Consider the following 14251-nt stretch of genomic DNA (forward strand, 5'->3'; position numbering starts at 1 on the left):
AGTGAGCAAGGGACTCACGTCTGAGCATACCCTGCCGACTTATGGCGAACAAAGCGGTACAAAAGGGGGTGCTGATGGATGGAGCATCAGAACCAATCAAACACTCACACCCAGTCAACAGATCTGGGTTTGATCCATCACCATTCTTTAGCCCACTCTGCCACCCCAGTTCAGACATAGCCATATGCAAATCAGTCTGACCCTGTGCCTCATGGGAACAGTCCAGCCCGAACTGCCAAGCCATGCCTTCCCTGGACCGGAAAAAGCTTCCTAGGACCGGTTTCTGGCATTTCAGCCGTCTTCAGCCAGGCTTGCTTGAATCCAGTTTCAAAGTGAGCAAGGGACTCACGTCTGAGCATACCCTGCCAACTTATGGCGAACAAAGCGGTACAAAAGGGGGTGGTGATGGATGGAGCATCAGAACCAATCAAACACTCACACCCAGTCAACAGATCTGGGTTTGATCCATCACCATTCTTTAGCCCACTCTGCCACCCCAGTTCAGACATAGCCATATGCAAATCAGTCTGACCCTGTGCCTCATGGGAACAGTCCAGCCCGAACTGCCAAGCCATGCCTCCCCTGGACCGGAAACAAGCTTCCTAGGACCGGTTTCTGGCGTTTCAGCCGTCTTCAGCCAGGCTTGCTTGAATCCAGTGGCAAAGTGAGCAAGGGACTCACGTCTGAGCATACCCTGCCAACTTATGGCGAACAAAGCGGTACAAAAGGGGGTGGTGATGGATGGAGCATCAGAACCAATCAAACACTCACACCCAGTCAACAGATCTGGGTTTGATCCATCACCATTCTTTAGCCCACTCTGCCACCCCAGTTCAGACATAGCCATATGCAAATCAGTCTGACCCTGTGCCTCATGGGAACAGTCCAGCCCGAACTGCCAAGCCATGCCTTCCCTGGACCGGAAACAAGCTTCCTAGGACTGGTTTCTGGCATTTCAGCCGTCTTCAGCCAGGCTTTCTTGAATCCAGTGGCAAAGTGAGCAAGGGACTCACGTCTGAGCATACCCTGCCAACTTATGGCGAACAAAGCGGTACAAAAGGGGGTGCTGATGGATGGAGCATCAGAACCAATCAAACACTCACACCCAGTCAACAGATCTGGGTTTGATCCATCACCATTCTTTAGCCCACTCTGCCACCCCAGTTCAGACATAGCCATATGCAAATCAGTCTGACCCTGTGCCTCATGGGAACAGTCCAGCCCGAACTGCCAAGCCATGCCTTCCCTGGACCGGAAACAAGCTTCCTAGGACCGGTTTCTGGCATTTCAGCCGTCTTCAGCCAGGCTTTCTTGAATCCAGTGGCAAAGTGAGCAAGGGACTCACGTCTGAGCATACCCTGCCAACTTATGGCGAACAAAGCGGTACAAAAGGGGGTCGTGATGGATGGAGCATCAGAACCAATCAAACACTCACACCCAGTCAACAGATCTGGGTTTGATCCATCACCATTCTTTAGCCCACTCTGCCACCCCAGTTCAGACATAGCCATATGCAAATCAGTCTGACCCTGTGCCTCATGGGAACAGTCCAGCCCGAACTGCCAAGCCATGCCTTCCCTGGACCGGAAAAAGCTTCCTAGGACCGGTTTCTGGCATTTCAGCCGTCTTCAGCCAGGCTTGCTTGAATCCAGTGTCAAAGTGAGCAAGGGACTCACGTCTGAGCATACCCTGCCAACTTATGGCGAACAAAGCGGTACAAAAGGGGGTGGTGATGGATGGAGCATCAGAACCAATCAAACACTCACACCCAGTCAACAGATCTGGGTTTGATCCATCAGCATTCTTTAGCCCACTCTGCCACCCCAGTTCAGACATAGCCATATGCAAATCAGTCTGACCCTGTGCCTCATGGGAACAGTCCAGCCCGAACTGCCAAGCCATGCCTCCCCTGGACCGGAAACAAGCTTCCTAGGACCGGTTTCTGGCGTTTCAGCCGTCTTCAGCCAGGCTTGCTTGAATCCAGTGGCAAAGTGAGCAAGGGACTCACGTCTGAGCATACCCTGCCAACTTATGGCGAACAAAGCGGTACAAAAGGGGGTGGTGATGGATGGAGCATCAGAACCAATCAAACACTCACACCCAGTCAACAGATCTGGGTTTGATCCATCACCATTCTTTAGCCCACTCTGCCACCCCAGTTCAGACATAGCCATATGCAAATCAGTCTGACCCTGTGCCTCATGGGAACAGTCCAGCCCGAACTGCCAAGCCATGCCTTCCCTGGACCGGAAACAAGCTTCCTAGGACCGGTTTCTGGCATTTCAGCCGTCTTCAGCCAGGCTTGCTTGAATCCAGTGTCAAAGTGAGCAAGGGACTCACGTCTGAGCATACCCTGCCAACTTATGGCGAACAAAGCGGTACAAAAGGGGGTGGTGATGGATGGAGCATCAGAACCAATCAAACACTCACACCCAGTCAACAGATCTGGGTTTGATCCATCACCATTCTTTAGCCCACTCTGCCACCCCAGTTCAGACATAGCCATATGCAAATCAGTCTGACCCTGTGCCTCATGGGAACAGTCCAGCCCGAACTGCCAAGCCATGCCTTCCCTGGACCGGAAACAAGCTTCCTAGGACCGGTTTCTGGCATTTCAGCCGTCTTTAGCCAGGCTTTCTTGAATCCAGTGGCAAAGTGAGCAAGGGACTCACGTCTGAGCATACCCTGCCAACTTATGGCGAACAAAGCGGTACAAAAGGGGGTGGTGATGGATGGAGCATCAGAACCAATCAAACACTCACACCCAGTCAACAGATCTGGGTTTGATCCATCACCATTCTTTAGCCCACTCTGCCACCCCAGTTCAGACATAGCCATATGCAAATCAGTCTGACCCTGTGCCTCATGGGAACAGTCCAGCCCGAACTGCCAAGCCATGCCTTCCCTGGACCGGAAAAAGCTTCCTAGGACCGGTTTGTGGCATTTCAGCCGTCTTCAGCCAGGCTTGCTTGAATCCAGTGTCAAAGTGAGCAAGGGACTCACGTCTGAGCATACCCTGCCAACTTATGGCGAACAAAGCGGTACAAAAGGGGGTGGTGATGGATGGAGCATCAGAACCAATCAAACACTCACACCCAGTCAACAGATCTGGGTTTGATCCATCACCATTCTTTAGCCCACTCTGCCACCCCAGTTCAGACATAGCCATATGCAAATCAGTCTGACCCTGTGCCTCATGGGAACAGTCCAGCCCGAACTGCCAAGCCATGCCTCCCCTGGACCAGAAACAAGCTTCCTAGGACCGGTTTCTGGCGTTTCAGCCGTCTTCAGCCAGGCTTGCTTGAATCCAGTGTCAAAGTGAGCAAGGGACTCACGTCTGAGCATACCCTGCCAACTTATGGCGAACAAAGCGGTACAAAAGGGGGTGGTGATGGATGGAGCATCAGAACCAATCAAACACTCACACCCAGTCAACAGATCTGGGTTTGATCCATCAGCATTCTTTAGCCCACTCTGCCACCCCAGTTCAGACATAGCCATATGCAAATCAGTCTGACCCTGTGCCTCATGGGAACAGTCCAGCCCGAACTGCCAAGCCATGCCTCCCCTGGACCGGAAACAAGCTTCCTAGGACCGGTTTCTGGCGTTTCAGCCGTCTTCAGCCAGGCTTGCTTGAATCCAGTGGCAAAGTGAGCAAGGGACTCACGTCTGAGCATACCCTGCCAACTTATGGCGAACAAAGCGGTACAAAAGGGGGTGGTGATGGATGGAGCATCAGAACCAATCAAACACTCACACCCAGTCAACAGATCTGGGTTTGATCCATCACCATTCTTTAGCCCACTCTGCCACCCCAGTTCAGACATAGCCATATGCAAATCAGTCTGACCCTGTGCCTCATGGGAACAGTCCAGCCCGAACTGCCAAGCCATGCCTTCCCTGGACCGGAAAAAGCTTCCTAGGACCGGTTTGTGGCATTTCAGCCGTCTTCAGCCAGGCTTGCTTGAATCCAGTGTCAAAGTGAGCAAGGGACTCACGTCTGAGCATACCCTGCCAACTTATGGCGAACAAAGCGGTACAAAAGGGGGTGGTGATGGATGGAGCATCAGAACCAATCAAACACTCACACCCAGTCAACAGATCTGGGTTTGATCCATCACCATTCTTTAGCCCACTCTGCCACCCCAGTTCAGACATAGCCATATGCAAATCAGTCTGACCCTGTGCCTCATGGGAACAGTCCAGCCCGAACTGCCAAGCCATGCCTCCCCTGGACCAGAAACAAGCTTCCTAGGACCGGTTTCTGGCGTTTCAGCCGTCTTCAGCCAGGCTTGCTTGAATCCAGTGTCAAAGTGAGCAAGGGACTCACGTCTGAGCATACCCTGCCAACTTATGGCGAACAAAGCGGTACAAAAGGGGGTGGTGATGGATGGAGCATCAGAACCAATCAAACACTCACACCCAGTCAACAGATCTGGGTTTGATCCATCAGCATTCTTTAGCCCACTCTGCCACCCCAGTTCAGACATAGCCATATGCAAATCAGTCTGACCCTGTGCCTCATGGGAACAGTCCAGCCCGAACTGCCAAGCCATGCCTCCCCTGGACCGGAAACAAGCTTCCTAGGACCGGTTTCTGGCGTTTCAGCCGTCTTCAGCCAGGCTTGCTTGAATCCAGTGGCAAAGTGAGCAAGGGACTCACGTCTGAGCATACCCTGCCAACTTATGGCGAACAAAGCAGTACAAAAGGGGGTGGTGATGGATGGAGCATCAGAACCAATCAAACACTCACACCCAGTCAACAGATCTGGGTTTGATCCATCACCATTCTTTAGCCCACTCTGCCACCCCAGTTCAGACATAGCCATATGCAAATCAGTCTGACCCTGTGCCTCATGGGAACAGTCCAGCCCGAACTGCCAAGCCATGCCTTCCCTGGACCGGAAACAAGCTTCCTAGGACAGGCATAATAATAAAAAGCAAAATCAGGTACAGACCACCCTCCTCTTTCTCAAGATAGGGTCATATATCACGCAGCTCTTCGAGGTTTCCCTGGGGCCCTCATGTATCTGGCACAGAGTGATTGTAAATGCTGGATTTATTTGCCTGATACCTCCAGAGGCACTGCCCTAAAAAAAATACATAACCCGGGGCAAAACATTCATCTTCAATACGTTGGCTCTGCCAATTAATGACAAATGCAGATTTTCCCACATTTCGAGTGACTGTTTAACTCCCCAAATAATATCGGCCCAGTTGACCTCTACGATCTCTTTTACATAAGTGCATATCATAATACCCAAATATGTGGCTTTCCTAACCACCCTAGAATCACTATCCATTACTTGACTCGTACATAAAATTTGGGTTTTGGCTGTGTTTAATTTGTATCCAGATGCCGCGCCAAATTTCTGCGCTAAAAATTCTATTTCGGGAACTGCAAGGCATGGGTTGGACGGAACAATTGCGATGTCATCGGCGTATGCCATTACGCAGAACTGCTCTTGTCGTACATTAAAAGGCATAATCTTTTTACTCCGTTCTAACATATTAATAAAGGGATTAATGTATAGCGCAAATAAAAGGGGTGAACATGGGCACCCTTGTCGTTTGCCTCTAGAAATCAGGATAGTCTCCGAAAAGCATCCCATTGAGCATATTTTCGCCGTTGGGAGGTAGTATAGGGCCTGTAAGGCTTGAATATACCCCTTCCCAAACCCTATTTGTTGTAAGCCCCTCCATTAGAAGTTCCAAGACACACGGTCGAATGCTTTTAAAGCATCAAGTAAAATCAGCCCTAATTCTCTAGCTTCTACCTGTGCAACATCAAAGAGTGTCACTACTCTACTCACATGGTCCACTGTCCCTCTTCCAGGTATAAAACCGTGTTGTTTTAAGGATACTATTGGTGTTATAATTTTTGCCAAACGTGTGGCCAAAATGTTTGCATAAATTTTACCGTCGGAGTTGAGAAGAGAGATTGGACAGTTTGACCCAGGTAGCTCAGACGGCTTCCCCTTTAAAAAAAAAAATACAGATATTGGCCTCAGCCCAAGATCGCGGTATCTCCCCTTTTTGTGCCGTTTGAAACACCTTGAGCATATCAGATTTAATATCTTGGAAGAAGGTCTTAAAAATTTCCAACTGCAGTTTATCAGGGCCTGCAGCTTTCCCTACTGCAAGAGAATTTATAGCCTGTTCTAATTCCCCCAACGTGATAGGCTCATCAAGCAACTCAACATCAGTTGGCCCCACAATGAGGCTGGAAGTCCTAAATCCATCAAAGAACGTGTCCTGTTCTGTATATAATTCTGTATAAAAATCAAAGAAGACTTTAAGAATTTCCTGGGGGTCGAATACCATGACCCCAGCCGCATTTTTAATCCCCGTTATTCTTTGTTCGACCTCCTTTATGCATCATTTCTGGGCTAAACATCGTCCCGTGGCATCCCCATATTCATGACACTCTTTTTATAAGTTTGGTATTTTATAGCAATTTCTGTGCTCCGTTCTAAGTTTATTTTGGACTTACACCTAGCTAGATTATTCTGTAATGCTGCAGTATTATGACCTGCAGCTAGCCCATTCGCCAATTCCTCTTCCGCAGTCTTAAGCTCATTATATAATACCTGTAATGCCTACTTAGTTAATTTTTGTTTATAAAACCCATAGCTCTGTGTTTCCCCTCTGAACCCAGCTTTGAATGTATCTCAAAAAATCCCCCAGGACGCAGAGTGCCGATTAATCTGAAAAATCTTTTTATTCAGGCCTTCAAATGCTCAATAAAAATACCATCCAGCAAATGCTTTCTATCAAAAGTGAAAGCTCTCGGGGCGGCACACCGCCCCAGTGCCGTAATTTCTAATATGACTGGTGCATGATCCTATGTCACCCTTGAGTACACACAAATTTTAAGCCCAGTAAATAACAATAAGGATAAAAAACAATAATCAAGATGTACAAGACTATTATGTGGGTATGAATAAAACGTATATCCTGGATCTTGCCTAAGCAAATTACTCCAGGCATCCAACAGCCCGTGGTCTGTTAGCAGTTGACATAAGGCCTTGCATACCCTGGATTTTCTGCCTTTGTAATTCCGCCCACAGTTTTGAAGATCTTCATACATCAAATTATATTAAAGTCCCCACACAAAAATAGCGGAGGGGGCCATGTAGCAAGCTCCCCATTTTCATATTCCAATATCAGAGCTTTTTTGAAGTTGGAGCCGTATACTGTACAAAGGGTAAATGTTGCTTCCCCTACCCTACATTCCACAATGGCCCACCGACCAAAAATATCGGCCAGCGTGCATCCAGTTGTTTGGATAAAAGGTCTTGCTAGGATCGCCACCCCTCTCATCATATTTGACTGCCTTGAGGTTACCAATACTGTATAGTCTAATTCTAACAACGTCTTGCATTTCGCCCATGGAATATGCATCTCCTGCAGACACACTACATCAGGCTGGATCACCCGTAGCTCTGTAGCCACCCTCTGCCTTTTATTGTGATTATTTAACCCACACACATTCAGTGTGCATATTCGAAGGCCTAAATTCGCCATATAGTCCAGATTAGCATTATTTCAGGGCCATACAAAAATATTCTCGACACTCTACACCTTTCTTTGCTGCTATGGTTTATTTGTCTTTTTTCCCTCCCACCACCCCCCTTCCCCCACTACTGCCCTTCCCCACATGAACCCCCCACACATGAACCCCCCACCACCACCCCCCACCCAGTCCCTACGTCGAGGCTTTAGGACTACTAGTCCTAGCGATTACATGCTCCCACCACCCAAAAGTGCCTCCCACACCCGTGTAACTCCCCACATATAATAGCTGGTCTTCAATCTACAATTACTCCACTTGATCTAAAAATTTTAAAAAAGGGAAGCAGTGAGAGAAACCTACAAGTAAACACAAAACAAGCACATTTCCATACTTATTCTCTTCCCCCTATGTATGTATAACATAGTAATACTGATGGGGATATAAAACATCATAAGCAGAGAGGTAAAAAGAACCTAAACAAACAGTCTCCGAAGAGACTCTAACACATGACACAGTTACTATATAAAACCCAATGCCCTCTTTGACCAGACTCACTACTTATCCTACTTTGAGAGTTTGCAGACATTCTTTCGCTAGAATTTCAGAGGTAAAAATCCTAGTATTTTCTTTATAAACAATTTTCAGTTTGGCTGGTTGCAATGGAAAAGCTTGGGCCCCCTTAGCTTGAAAAGGTACAATAAGTTGGCGAAGTTGCCAGCGTTTTTCTGCCGTCTGATGGCAGTAGTCTGGTCTAACAAAAAACTCGACTCCCTTCCCAGCTCTTTTTCTATCAGGTCGAGCCAAATCAAATACAGCTTCACGTGCCAAAAAGTTGTTAAATGAAATCAATATAGCCCTCGGTTTAGGCACTGCTGCTGCTTAACCAGGCCGGCTCCGAATAGAAAAGGGGAAGCAATGTGCCCTTTGCACCTCTCTCTGCCAGTCCCATTGGGTTAGTTCAGGAAACGCCTGAGTAAACAGTTCAATAATAAATTTACATGGATCCTACCCTTCTAGACCCTCCGGAATTTGCAGGACTCTCAGATTATTTCGTCGGGCTCTGTTCTCCAAATCTTCCACAGCATGTCATCCTTCCCTGCACGCAGGGTCTCTGTCATCGTTTTTTGTGCTGCCAGCTCATCCTCCAGACATGAGATTCGTGCTTCTGCCTCAGTTATCCTTGTGGTAAACTCTGTGCAATACGCCGAACTGAATTTTGTAATTTGCAACAGACATTTTATGTCCTCTGGCTCTCTACTCGTGTTTCCTCTCTGTGAGTCATTATTGTTTGGTATATGAGAGTTAGAGATACATCTTCTATTGGTTCTGCCATTCTCCGTACCATGGAATCTGACCTATATGTCTCATCAGCGGGTCTAATCCCTGCATTTAGCTCAGATGAAGGAGAGTCGCCTGAGTGTCCTCTGTCAGAGCCCTTTTCTTATGTAATGTCTGTGGACTGCCCTCCGATGAGTCCCCTCCCATGTCCTCGGGGGGTGTACTACTATGTTCGCTCAGCTCATCCCCTTGCCGATTCATAGGGGTCTTCCCATTTCTCAACGCCTCATCACTCGACACATCTGAGTGATCAGATAGTGAAAAAAACGTTTCTACTAAATCCACCAATTCTGCCTCCTTTGTTAAAGTCCCACCACTAAAGAGCTCTGCACCATTAAGAATTCCAACACAACCAGCGTCACTTCTTTCCTCAATGTCAATACTCGAATTAGGAGCTATAGCTATATCAGGACTCACCGACTTCCCAAGCTCCAGCTCACTATTATTTACTGCTGTCCCGTCAGGTGGAGCCTCTAAACCAGAGCCATTACCCATTACAGTATTACTGCCAGGTATGGGCCTACCCTCTCTCGCAGCGGTAGAATGGACATGCAGGAGTATACCAGAACTCTCCTCCACTGCTTTCTGGCACCTCAAAGATTCAGCGCCGTCCTCATAGCCCAGTGTCACTGTAAGATTTTCCATTTGGGAAGTCTGAGTGGTCTGAGCATCTTTTTTCCTGCCTCTTCCTACTGAAAACAATTGAGGAATAGTTCGCTTACCGGGGCTAATCGTAGAGTTAGAGCGAGTACTGGCATTGCTCTCCCTTTTAGTTGTTTTGCCGCTTGTGTTTGTGGCCTTCTTACCGCTTGGTATCTCTGCGGTCTTTTCTGCAGCCCCAGCATCGGCCAGGAGCCTGTTCTCGGGCCTCCAGCACTCTTGCCTAAAACTGACGTATCCGGGCGTCCCAGCGACCACTGCCAGCCCCTTACAGATATAATGTATCCGTTACGAATTCTGTGAAGATGAGACAGGAATACAGTTGTGGCAAATCCAAGCATGCCGGTGAGTCAGAACTGTACTTAGGCCCACCTTCGTCCTCTCGCTTTCACCACGGAACGATCCTCTCGCGGGTGGGGGAACACAGGAGCAGCCAGCTCACTCCTCTGAGCTGACGGCCGCCATCTTGCCTCATCCCAGCGGAAGCCAGTTTGGGAGGGATGGAGGAGGTAGTGGGATTCCAGGTATGTCGAGAGTTCCGCGTTGACATATTTCTCTGCTATTGTACTAATCCCTGGAAGGAGCGAGATAGGGCGAAAGTTACTAAGTAGGTCTGGATCCAAGCTAGGTTTTTTCAAAAGAGGCTTCACCATTGCTTTTTTCCACAAGGATGGGACCACTCCAGTAGAAAAGTAGGCATTGATTTAATCAAGGATGACCGGAAAAACTGTTTTGGACACTTGTTTCAGAATATTAGGTGAGCTGGGTCACTAGGCGACCCGCTCTTTAAGAGTGCCGAGATGGTTTGAAGTGAGTCACAGTCCATCAGAGGAAAGGCCTCGAGATAGTGGTCTCTACTACGTAGACTCGCCTCCTCTGGGCAATTGTTTAGGCTACCCTCAGGGGGGAATAATGAGTAGATAGTTTGGATCTTATTAAAAAAATAATCTGCGAGTTTATTGCAACGTTGGCCAGTGGCATCAGGCCTATCTGGGAGTGAAGGAACTTTAAGAAGTTTCACGGGGGGAATTGGCTGCCTGGGAAATTCTTTCCCCATAATAATTAGCCTGGGCCAGTTTGAGTTCAGCTTTATATGATCTTATGGCTTCCCTGTGTTCTGATTTCTTATGGGAGAAATCCTTTCTCCATGCTCTTTCCCGTTTCCTACAAATCTGCTTTAGCACTCGGAGCTTGGAGGAATACCAAGGGGTTCTGTACGCCCCTGCTTTCAGATGGGAACACTTCTTGGGGAGAACAAGATCTAATGTGTTCTCAATCCAATTGTTGAATCTATCGTTGGTCTCGGTTGTATCAGTAGCAGTTGATTGCTTGGAGTTTTCAAGCTCTAATACCCATTTTTCTGGGGGAGTTTAGGCAAGGGGCGTGACAAGATTCTTATTGGCCTAGATGAGGGGGTGACACAGTTGCAGTGTTCATATACCACCGTACATGGGAAGGTGGCACAGGCTTCTTTGTTAGGAAAAGTCTAATTTAATTATCTGCCCTCAGTATTCTCACATCACTGTATTTAAATGTTATTTAATTCTTTAAAACAACTTTCCCTTCATTAAACCTATTACCTGCTGGAAGGGAGACTTGTTAAATAATTTTATTCCTTCAATGCTACACCACTGCAGTGCTCGCTTTCTTTCTATTGGCTGTTTGGGTGTAACCTTTAGCCTCCATTGGAATGCATGTTTTATTTTATCTATGAATTGTATACACAAAGTGATCCCTTATTTTAATTGTTTTGGACTTTAGAATGATTTTTTTATTGCTTTTAAGTGTCAAATTTGTTGGCGTTGACTATGTTTGTTTTTTATTGCCACTGCATGTATGGTTTTCATTTCTGCCTTGTAATACTCCTGTCTTGTGCCATGGAAGGGATTGTAATAAATGATGACGGAAATGAGGAGACAAAAGGAAGAGGGTTGAATGAGTGAGGTGAGCTGGAACAGGTGAGAAGACTTGGGTAGGAAAGCTGTTGAGTCCTATACCTTTGACATGCTTCCACTGCACCCCTACCATCACTTTGTGATTTCCGAATCGCCTGGTATTTTTCCTTCTCCCGTAGAAATCATATTAAAATTCTTTAAAAGGTGCGTCAAGCTTTGTTGAGTGTTTGTCTCCTCGTACTGTGGTAAACCTTGATGGAAAAGGGACAACGACTGTCCCTTTAGGCCAAGCTACGGTGGCCGAGGTCAGAGTTCATGGATACGCTGCTCGAGATACCAACAGGCCTGGGGTTAAAAACCCATTTCACTCGCTCCTATCCGGTCCACCCCCCAGTGAGTGTGGAGACTGCATGCATAAAAGTATACATTAAGGGGTTGACGTGCAGAAGGCCCCGAGTGGTTTGGGAGCACCTGCAAGGGTTCTCCCCCCTTTCTTTATGTCCCCGTGTGATATTGATCCTGTCGCCAGCACTTGAGAGAGTTTATTAGCTCTCAGATTAATTTTCGCTATTCTGGTTTTTTCACGGCCAGTGGTAAGGATGGAGTTTAAGGTGATATTCGGCTTCCCCTTCTCGGTGAAACCTGCGCTGAAGTAACCCTAAAGCAAGGAGTGGGCACAAAGTCAGATAGGAGGTTGCAACAGCTTCCTCAGTCTGAAAGCTACAAAGGTGGTAGCGTTTGTGCACTTGACAGAATTTAAAAGGTTTTACAAAAAAAAATAAAAGTGCACGAAAACTACGGGGCGATATACGACCATTTCTTGCGGTCGCAAACAGGAATTGGGCCCGTTTGCGACCGCAATAAAAGGTCAGCCCTATGTATAAACCATATTTTGCGAGTCGCTAACCTATAAGCAACTCTTAAAATATGGTTTGTGACTCGCTGTTAGGAAGGGGCGTGCCAAATGGCATATACTTAACACTCGCGGTTTACCACCCTTTTCAAAAGTGTGGTAAACCATTCGCAAACGGGAAGGGGGACCAGGGGACCTGTTCCCCTTTGTAAATGGGTGCGCAATGCGACGCAATTTGCAAGTCACAAAATGCATGCTTCGTACATCTGGCCCTAGTACTTTTCTAAGGGCCAGATGTATGACCATAGCATTTTGCAAGTCGCAATTTGCGAGGCATAAAATGCTATGTACAACAGTATCCCAGACACTGTTTGCCATTCCCAATGGGGTCGCAAATTGCATGCCTCATGAATACTAATGAGGTTGTCGCAATTTGCGACCCTATTGGGAATGGCTGGCACTCCCAGGGATGGTTGCCTGCTGGGGTCAGCAGACCACCATGTCTGGGACTGATTTGTCAATAAAGCAGTATTATTTTTTTAAAGGAAAACGGGATGCATTTAAAAAAAAAAAATGAAACATTTCAGTTTTGTTTTTTAAAGGCAGGCCTGCGTCAAAAAATTACTCGTGCATCTATTCCCAAAGGTGAAGGGGTCCCCTGGGGACCCTTTCCCGTTTGCAAGTACCTTACCACCCTTCTGAGAAGGGTGGTAAACTGCGAGTGTTTTGCGACCGCAATTTCGGTCGCAAAACATTCATACATAGGTTATGGACTCGCTATTAGGAAGGGACACCCTTGGCACGCCCCTTCCTAATAGCGAGTCGCTATCCCTATTTTGCAAGCCGCTAATTGATTAGCGACTCGCAAAATAAGTTTAGTACATTAGGCTGACCTATTTTGCGGTCGCAAAGGGGCCAAAATCCCCTTTGCGAATGCAAATAACGGCCGTACGTCTGGCCCTAAATTTGGCAAATTCAGCAAACCTTTCAAACTGTCCTAGGAGTGAATTATGAAATCTTCATAACCTACCATTGACAAGTCAGTGCCCCCAGCTCTTCCCCCGCCCCTCGGATACCCATTGGTAAAGGCAGGTATTGGTGCCAAAGCGGGCGAAAGTTTTGTGTGAGTGCGTCAGCTTAAATACTTCTCAACACTGAGAAATTATTTAGACGCTGCCAACTGATTTAGAAATGCATCTATTTTCAGTTTTGTAACAACTAAATCCATGGTACTCCTAGTACGGCCTGCAGACCGCCAGTGGCCCGGCAGGCCCTGCTTGGCAGCCCGCGGGCTTTGCAGGTAATATACCCATGGCCCCCCAGAGAGAGAGTGGTGAGAGAGAGAGTGGTGAGAGAGAGAGTTGGAGAGAGAGACTGACTGAGATACTGACTGACTGAGAGAGAGTCTGACTGAGAGAGAGTCTGACTGGCAGAGAGAGAGAGAGAGAGAGACTGACTGGCTGAGAAAGAGAGAGACAGAGAGAGAGAGAGACTGACTGACAGAGAGAGACTGACTGACTGACTGAGAGAGAGAGAGAGAGACTGACTAACAGAGAGATACTGACTGAGGGAGAGAGAGACTGACTGACAGAGAGAGACTAAGAGAGAGAGTGAGAGAGACTGACTAAGAGAGAGAGAAACTGACTGAGAAAGAGAGACTGGGAGGGAGAGAGGACTGACTGAGCGAGAGAGACTGACTGACAGAGAGACTGACTGACAGAGAGTGACTGACTGACTAAGAGAGAGACTGACTGACTGAGAGAGAGACTGACTGACTGAGACTGACAGAGAGAGAGAGACTGACTAACTCAGAGAGAGAGAGAGAGAGACTGACTGAGAGAGGGAGATTGTGATGGAATTGTGGTCAAAGTGTGTATGAAGCTATGCAACACCTCTTAAGATTGCTATTGTCTGCTAATAAAAATGTATTATCGGAATGTTCTCTTTGTAGTTAATACAGCATTGTCCCATTGTCTAATGTTTTGAAACA

General features: G+C 47.4%; 1 protein-coding gene across 1 annotated transcript in view; it reads left to right on the plus strand.

Moving 5' to 3' along the window:
* The window catches only part of NEMP2 (nuclear envelope integral membrane protein 2), a 303451-nt gene that overhangs the window by 79536 nt on the left and 209664 nt on the right, over nucleotides 1-14251 (plus strand). The window lies entirely within an intron of this gene.

Source organism: Triturus cristatus, chromosome 3_2 (genome assembly GCF_964204655.1).
Source record: "Triturus cristatus chromosome 3_2, aTriCri1.1, whole genome shotgun sequence".
Lineage (NCBI taxonomy): Eukaryota > Metazoa > Chordata > Amphibia > Caudata > Salamandridae > Triturus > Triturus cristatus.